This window comes from Cornus florida, unplaced genomic scaffold (assembly GCF_030987335.1).
Source record: "Cornus florida cultivar Cherokee Brave unplaced genomic scaffold, ASM3098733v1 CherokeeBrave_3.0.0_Hap2_Chr06, whole genome shotgun sequence".
NCBI lineage: Eukaryota > Viridiplantae > Streptophyta > Magnoliopsida > Cornales > Cornaceae > Cornus > Cornus florida.
The window spans coordinates 48,595,481-48,601,950 of record NW_026775576.1 but is presented as its reverse complement, the minus strand read 5'-3'; the positions used below and the strand labels follow the sequence as shown (position 1 = coordinate 48,601,950).

At 36.7% G+C, this 6,470-nt stretch overlaps 1 long non-coding RNA gene across 2 annotated transcripts; it reads right to left on the bottom strand.

Moving 5' to 3' along the window:
- Positions 1–1,418: 1,418 nt before the first annotated feature.
- Positions 1,419–6,247, bottom strand: LOC132311456 (uncharacterized). 2 transcript variants are annotated; one of them, XR_009483002.1, is made up of 4 exons: positions 5,524–6,247; positions 3,662–4,373; positions 1,768–3,451; positions 1,419–1,560 (listed from the first exon to the last, which is right to left on the bottom strand). It is a non-coding gene; the product is annotated as an uncharacterized LOC132311456 (long non-coding RNA). The 2 variants fall into 2 exon arrangements; XR_009483003.1 differs by having other exon boundaries at positions 1,768–3,445.
- Between the last annotated feature and the right edge of the window lie 223 nt (positions 6,248–6,470).

Here is a 6,470-nt window from a genome sequence, read left to right as displayed (position 1 = left end):
GGTGGAGTAATGGTACGGAGGGGTTCCAAGAGCCTTTAATCAGGACGCTTTTATCTTTCTCTAAAAAAGAAAAACTATATGCAGAGCTTTGACAGAGCCTTTAATCAAGCAGATATCGGCGGCAGATGGAGCAATAGCAGAGAGCAGAGATCGGTGATGAGCGTGAAGGACAGAGGCGGCAGATGGAGCAATAGCAGAGAGCAGAGATCGGTGATGAGGGTGAAGGACAGAGGCGGTAGATGGAGCGACGGCAGAGAGCAGAGATCGGTGATGGCGTCAGAGCTCAGTTGTGGCAGATATCCGCGATGACGGCAGAGATCCGTGGCGGCAGAGAGCCTCGACGGTAGAGAGCAGTGGTGTGTTGACGATGTCGGCAGAGATCGGCGGCAACGATCGGCGACGGCGGCAGAGAGTTTATAACAGCAGAAAGCCGCGATGGCAGAGAGCAGTGGTGACGGCAGCAGAGAGTTTGTGAAATTTTGAGACTGAATTTCAGAGGTACAGTAAGTGGAATGATTCAGGCCATTAATTCGTGGCTCTGATACCATGTTGATTAACAGAGTTAGAGAGACAAAGATGCAATATGAGAGAGATATAGAATTGATGTATATTGAATTATTTTTGGAGCATGTACAAAGGAGCCTATTTATAGGCTATTGTGCAACAGCTATACAATTGTGATTAAGATAAAATCACGGTAAGAATCACAGCAAGAATCAGTATACAACAGTTATAATAAGATATACAGAATCTTTATATTAACACTACTACTGAAGCAAATAAAGAATTATTGTGGATGAAAAGATTCCTTCAAAAATTAGGTTTGAAACATGAAGACTATGTAGTATTCTGTGATAGAGTGCTATCGACTTAAGCAAGAATGTGATGCATTTTTTCCCGCACAAAGCACATTGATGTTAGGTATTATTGGGTACGTGAGATGATTGAGAAACAGTTGTTATAAATGAAAAAAATTCACAAAGAGAAGAGTGCAATTTTTTTTTGCCGGGGGGGGGGGGGGGGGGGCGGGTCATTGGTAAGAAACTCATTCACACCACTCACACATGCATTTCGCTCTTTTAGAGATTCAAACTCTCACCATTCACTTGACCGATGATTAGATACTTTTAACGAAGATAATACTCGAGTATCTTGCAAAGCCCAAAGATTTGCCACACTAAACAAGGATAAAAAAACAACCATGAGCTTTTGTCTTCCCTATCGTTTTGGTTGCCAAGAAAATGGAGAAAGACTAACATGTACAGTTCCTTCTTTAATTGTACTCTGGTCATTGATGGTGACAATTCCAATTTACAACGGAGTGTTGTAAAATATGAACACAACATTTTAAACTTGGGGAAGAAATTGAAGTATTACTGTTATACAAATCCAAGTACATCAAAATACAACCAGGAACATAAAATAAATGCCCTCTTTTATACAAAGTTATTTCCTCAAATTTACAAAAATTCTCCAAATAAAATAAATTAAATCCTGCAACACCGACTCTTCAGCCTAAACCCAAATCTAGCAATTCCCGTTCATCTTCGGTACCTGAAACTGGAGGGTGGTGAGACAAAAGTCCCAGGAAAAACAATAACAAGAATTTCATGGAGGTTTAATAAAAGAACTTCACAAAATATACATAGTCATGTGAGTATATAAGCAAAATATATATGCATTTAATTAAAACATTTAATCAAAACATTTAATCGAAACCATTGAAGCAAAACCACTCCAAACCATTCAAGATATAAAGAACCCTACACTGAAAAAAAATTCTCGCACAAGATCACTAAGTCCCCAAACCTCCGGCCTCCTCTGCAGACTCTTGGCTCACACTTTGTCCCTCCTCAATCTCGGCCCTCCGTGAACTCTCAAACCTCACTGTCCATCTCTGCTCTCACTCTTTAATTTTTCTCTATTCTGTTTGTTTATTTTGCAGTACACACAACACTCTCAACTTATAAGCCAAATGAACCGACACAATGCACAAATATCAATTCAAAAAAATTTAGCTGGGTCCTGCCACCCATACTTTCCTTATCAACTCTAACTTTTCCTTCATTTCCTATCTTTTCAATTCTTTTTATTTCAAATAAACTCTATCAGAAACCCACGTGAAGCCAACCAAGAAAATCAACTTGTGGGACCCACGAATTCCCATTCTTTTCTTTCTACCTTTTCTATTTTTCGGCACCAGGTTCACCCTTTGGCAGGATACAAAATATATATATATATATATATATATATATAGATAATATCAAAAATCATAAGTCAAAAATAATAATGACTTCCTCCATATCTTCACATCATTATACCAAAAGCTTACTCCAAACCCACGTGAACAAAGCTATAGAAAAAGTGGCCAACAAGTCTCATTAGTGGGGCCCACTAAATTATTACAACTTTTTCTTCATCTCTCATCTCAATTCAGCTTCTGCTCCTCTTAATCCTTCTGACTGACACAATATATATATATATATATATATATATATATATATATATATATATAAATGTAATATAAAAACAAATTAATACCCATGTGAAGAAATCAAAAGTACAAAAGATTGGCAAAACAACTCCCCCGCAGAACATCATCACAATTTTTCTCTCTTTCTAGTAAACTCGGCTAAACCACTACTCCTTTCCATTTCCTACCTCCATCATAAATACAATACACATAAATATTTATATAGAGAACAAAATTAAATCAAAATTCAAAACCTACTAATTTTAATAAATAATTAATTAATTTAGACAATCTAAACATCATAAAATAATTAAATTAAAATCCTAAAAATTTGGGTCATCACAATCTCCACCACTTAAAAAGAATTTCGTCCTCGAAATTCAAATCCAACAGTTTGTGCACCCAAAAACACCAACAATCACAAAACCAAAATCCAAATCCTTACCCCAGGCGATGTGAGATACAGTGATATGTAGGACGTTATGGTAGCTGCCAGTGCTAGTCACCCGCCCATACACTCCATAACTGTTGTGGTAACTAGTCGATGCGTCACCCGCTTACCCATTAAAAAAAACAACAAATCTGGGCTACCTGCCCAACCACACTAACCAACCATCCCAGTGGCTGCCAATGACCGCCATCCGCCCACACACACCCGGCTACGAGTGGTAGCTCGCCAGTACAACACACTCGCCCACTCACACCCGTCTACAACATCATTACACTCATACTTCCGGCTGGGTACAAGCTCTGATACCATTTTGTCACGACCCGAAAATTCTAATAAAATCTTCTATTTATACAAATCCAAGTACATCAAAATACACCCAGGATCACAAAATAAATGCCCTCTTTTGTACACAGTCATTTCCTCAAATATACAAAAATTCTCCAAATAAAATAAACTAAATCCTGCAACACCGACTCTTCAGCCTAAACCCAAATCTAGCAATTCTTGTTCATCTTCGGTACCTGAAACTGGAGGGTGGTGAGACAAAAGTCCCGGTAGGAAAAACCATAACAAGAATTTCATGGAAGTTTAATAAAACAACTTCACAAAATTTACATAGTCGTGTGAGTATATAAGCAAAATACATATGCATTTAATTAAAACATTTAATCAAAACATTTAATCAAAACCATTGAAGCAAAACCACTCCAAGCCATTTAAGATATAGAGAACCCTACATTGAAAAAAAATTCTCGCACTAGATCACCAAGTCCTCAAACCTCCGGCCTCCTCTGCAGACTCTCGGCTCACACTCTGTCCCTCCTCAATCCCGACCCTCTATGAACTCTCAGACCTCACTGTCCATCTCTGCTCTCACTCTTTGATTTTTCTCTATTCTATTTGTTTATTTTGCAGTACACACAACACTCTCAATTTATAAGCCAAATGAACCGACGCAATGCACAAATATCAATTCAAAAAAATTCAACTGGGTCCCGCCACCCATACTTTCCTTATCAACCTTATATTTTCCTTCCTTTCCTATCTTTTCAATTCTTTTTATTTCGAATACACTCTATCAGAAACCCACATGAAGCCAACTAAGAAAATCAACTTGTGGGACCCACGAATTCCCATTCTTTTCTTTTTACCTTTTCTATTTTTCTGCACCAAGTACACCATTTGGCATGATACAAAATATATATATATATATAAAGAAATAATAATATCAAAAATCATAAGTCAAAAATAATAATGACTTCCTCCATATCTTCACATCATTATACCAAAAGCTTACTCCAAACCCACGTGAACAAAGCTATAGAAAAAGTGGCCAACAAGTCTCATTAGTGGGGCCCACTAAATTATTACAACTTTTTCTTCATCTCTCATCTCAATTCAGCTTCTGCTCCTCTTAATCCTTCTGACTGACACAATATATGCACATATCTACAAATGTAATATAAAAACAAATCAATACCCATGTGAAGAAATCAAAAGTACAAAAGATTGGCAAAACAACTCCCCCGCAGAACATCATCACAATTTCTCTCTCTTTCTAGTAAACTCGACTAAACCACTACTCCTTTCCATTTCCTACCTCCATCATAAATACAATACACATAAATATTTATATAGAGAACAAAATTAAATCAAAATTCAAAACCTACTAATTTTAATAAATAATTAATTAATTTAGACAATCTAAACATCATAAAATAATTAAATTAAAATCCTAAAAATTTGGGTCACCACAATCTCCACCACTTAAAAAGAATTTCGTCCTCGAAATTTAAATCCAACAGTTTGTGCATCCAAAAACACCAACAATCACAAAACCAAAATCCAAATCCTTACCCCAGACGATGTGAGATACAGTGATATGTAGGACGTTATGGTAGTTACCAGTGCTAGTCACCCGCCCATACACTCCATAACCGTTGTGGTAACTAGTCGATGTGTCACCCGCTTACCACTAAAAAAAACAACAAATCTGGGCTACCTGCCCAACCACACTAACCGACCATCCCAGTGGCTGCCAATGACCGCCATCCGCCCACACACACCCGGCTACGAGTGGTAGCTCGCCAGTACAACACACTTGCCCACTCACACCCGTCTACAACATCATTACACTCACACTTCCGGCTGAGTACAAGCTCTGATACCATTTTGTCACGACCCGAAAATTCTAATAAAATCTTCTATTTATACAAATCCAAGTACATCAAAATACACACAGGATCACAAAATAAATGCCCTCTTTTGTACAAAGTCATTTCCTCAAATATACAAAAATTCTCCAAATAAAATAAATTAAATCCTGCAACACCGACTCTTCAGCCTAAGCCCAAATCTAGCAATTTTTGTTCATCTTCGGTACCTGAAACTGGAGGGTGGTGAGACAAAAGTCCCGGTAGGAAAAACCATAACAAGAATTTCATGGATGTTTAATAAAACAACTTCACAAAATTTACATAGTCATGTGAGTATATAAGCAAAATACATATGCATTTAATTAAAACATTTAATCAAAACATTTAATCAAAACCATTGAAGCAAAACCACTCCAAGCCATTTAAGATATAGAGAACCCTACATTGAAAAAAAATTCTCGCACTAAATCACCAAGTCCTCAAACCTCCGGCCTCCTCTGCAGACTCTCGGCTCACACTCTGTCCCTCCTCAATCTCGACCCTCTGTGAACTCTCAGACCTCACTGTCCATCTCTGCTCTCACTCTTTGATTTTTCTCTATTCTATTTGTTTATTTTGCAGTACACACAACACTCTCAATTTATAAGCCAAATGAACCGACGCAATGCACAAATATCAATTCAAAAAAATTCAACTGGGTCCCGCCACCCATACTTTCCTTATCAACCTTATATTTTCCTTCCTTTCCTATCTTTTCAATTCTTTTTATTTCAAATACACTCTATCAGAAACCCACATGAAGCCAACTAAGAAAATCAACTTGTGGGACCCACGAATTCCCATTCTTTTCTTTCTACCTTTTCTATTTTTCTGCACCAAGTACACCATTTGGCATGATACAAAATATATATATATATATATATATAAAGAAATAATAATATCAAAATCATAAGTCAAAAATAATAATGACTTCCTCCATATCTTCACATCATTATACCAAAAGCTTACTCCAAACCCACGTGAACAAAGCTATAGAAAAAGTGGCCAACAAGTCTCATTAGTGGGGCCCACTAAATTATTACAACTTTTTTTTCATCTCTCATCTCAATTCAGCTCCTGCTCTCTTAATCCTTCTGACTGACACAATATATATATATATATATATATATATATATATATATATATATATAAAATATACAAATGTAATTTAAAAACAAATCAATACCCATGTGAAGAAATCAAAAGTACAAAAGATTGGCCAAACAACTCCCCCGCAGAACATCATCACAATTTCTCTCTTTCCAGTAAACTCGACTAGACAACTACTCCTTTCCATTTCCTACCTCCATTATAAATACAATACACATAAATATATATATAGAGAACAAAA